The 2,303-nt window shown below is 67.1% G+C and overlaps 1 long non-coding RNA gene across 1 annotated transcript; it reads left to right on the forward strand.

The window, feature by feature from the left end:
- The first annotated feature begins 56 nt into the window (after window positions 1-56).
- Window positions 57-2,292, forward strand: LOC117800514. The gene is made up of 4 exons (XR_004623104.1): window positions 57-206; window positions 704-786; window positions 1,193-1,376; window positions 1,962-2,292. It is a non-coding gene; the product is annotated as an uncharacterized LOC117800514 (long non-coding RNA).
- The last annotated feature ends 11 nt before the right edge of the window (window positions 2,293-2,303 follow it).

The raw sequence follows: 2,303 nt of genomic DNA on the forward strand, positions 1-2,303 counted from the left end.
CCCCCAAGCAGGCCTCCCCCCGCCCCCGACTGCCACTCCCCTGCCCCTTCCCGGCCTTATGGAGCCCACTGCCTACAGATGGCCTGGCCTACTCTGCCTTGCTGAAGAATGAGCTGCTGGGGGCCGGCATCGAGAAAGTGCAGGACCCGCAGACGGAGGACCGCAGGCTGCAGCCTTCCACGCCTGAGAAGAAGGGCCTGTTCACGGTGAGCCCGCTGCCTCTCCCCGCTGGCGCCCTGTATCTTGCCAGGCCACCCGGCTCGGCTTTCCACGTGCCCCTCCCGCGCTCACCCTGGGAGCCGCTTAACCCCACACCTCGAGCCAAGGCTTTGCTCTCCCGCCACGAAGGCCGCTCTGGGGCAGGTGCCACATGCAGGGTCCTGAGCCTTGAGGCAGCCCCTGCGCAGGGGTGGGAAGAGCCTGGCTTGGGTCTCTTGAGAGATGGCCAGGGGGCTGGTGGCCGTCGGGGCAGCGGGGAGGCCGACACGGGCAAGTCACTGTCCAGACGACGCCTCATTTTGCTTCTCCGGATCCCTGGAGCCCAGGCCACTGCACCTCTCACCCAAGCTTCTCCGGGTTCAGTGCGCAGCCCGCGCTTCTGCCCAGGCTCCAGCAGCGCGGGGGCTCCGGGGCTTTGGGCCTGAGGTCCCTGAGCTCAGGCTGAGGCTCTGCTCAGCGGGTGTCCCCCCTCCCCCACCTCCAGTATTCCCTCAGCACCAAGCGCTCCAGCCCTGACGATGGCAACGATGTGTCCCCTTACTCCTTGTCCCCAGTCAGCAACAAAAGGTGAGTCTGGGCCTGTGTGGGCTGGGGCTGGGACAGGGCCGGGCTGGCAGCCAGGCAGTGCTCGGGGGCCAAGATTGGTCTGAGACCTGCGCTCAGGGTGCAGGCGTGGCTCAGGGGGCCCCCCGCACTGGGAACGCACTGCAGGCTCAGCGGCATTAGGCCCAGATGGGGGAGGCAGGGGAGGCTTCCCAGAAGAGGTCCGGGCAGAGGGCACGGTGTGGCTGTCAGCTCAGGGAGGTTGGTGGCCGCTGGGTCACCCACAGCTTTGGGATCGTGTGGGTGGCAGAAGGGGGGGGAAGGGTAAGCAGAAGTCCCCAAGCGGGGAGCCTGGGGCTCCTAGGGCTGCGGAGGAGGAGAGGAGACCGCGGCTGCTTTAGGTCACGAGGAGGGCTCTCCCTCCCTGCAGTCAGAAGCTCCTGCGGTCACCGCGGAAACCTACCCGCAAGATCTCCAAGATCCCCTTCAAGGTCCTGGATGCCCCGGAGCTGCAGGACGACTTCTACCTGAACCTGGTGGACTGGTCATCCCTCAACGTGCTCAGCGTGGGGCTGGGGACCTGCGTGTACCTGTGGAGCGCCTGCACCAGCCAGGTGGTGCCGCTGAGGGCATGGGGGCGGGGGGGGGCAAGCCAGCCCCCAGGGTCCAGGGCAGCCGCCGCGGGCCTCCTCCCCGCTGTGGGCCACAGCCTGGGGACCGCTGTGAGGGCCGCGTCCTTGGTGGGGGTCCTCACACCTACGTCAGTAGTGAATCTCAGGGCCTGCAGGGCATGAAGTCACTGCTCTTTGGGGTGGGCTGTTTTCGGGAATAAAACCAAATGCAAGAGGGGGCCAAAGAAGGCAAGTGAACCCACCTCAGGGAGAAGGCCGCCCCTCCGGTCGCAGCGGCCTGTGGCCTGCGCCTGCTGCGCGGTACCCTGGTCGCCCGAGTGCCTCTCCCCAGGCTCTGTGCCGTCTGTCGTCCCTGTGCTGGTGTGTGTCCCCTCCCAGCGTGCAGCCCCCTGAGCACCCCGGCCGCGTCACCCTGGGTCTCGGCACTGACACCAGTGCGCACAGGCCTGAGGTGTCCTGGAGCAAATGAACGGGTGGCGGGGGGTGGATGGGAGTGAACAGATGGGGAGAGCCTCCGTGGTCCGGCGGGCAGCACGTGGCACATGCTGACCGCTTCCCCTCTCCCAGGTGACCCGGCTCTGTGACCTCTCCGTGGAAGGGGACTCAGTGACATCTGTGGGCTGGTCCGAACGGGTCAGTACATGGGCCCTGTCCACCAGCTGGCAGGGCTGGCACAGGGGAGATGTGACCAAGTCTCGTGGGCGGGGTCCTGTACAGTGCTGAGGGGGCTTCAGAGACCCACAGGGGCCGGACCCCAGCCTGGACGTCACTTGTGTAAGCTCCAGGAGTGGCCTCGGCACCGCTGCCTGTCCCCAGCCTGGTAAAGATGTTTGCAGAGATGGGGCTCCTCCCCAGAGACTCTGGGCCAGACTTGGTTCCCTGCAGACTGCCCTCCCCCCCACCCCCGCC

The sequence above is a fragment of the Ailuropoda melanoleuca genome, unplaced genomic scaffold (genome assembly GCF_002007445.2).
Source record: "Ailuropoda melanoleuca isolate Jingjing unplaced genomic scaffold, ASM200744v2 unplaced-scaffold71628, whole genome shotgun sequence".
In the NCBI taxonomy this organism is placed as follows: domain Eukaryota; kingdom Metazoa; phylum Chordata; class Mammalia; order Carnivora; family Ursidae; genus Ailuropoda; species Ailuropoda melanoleuca.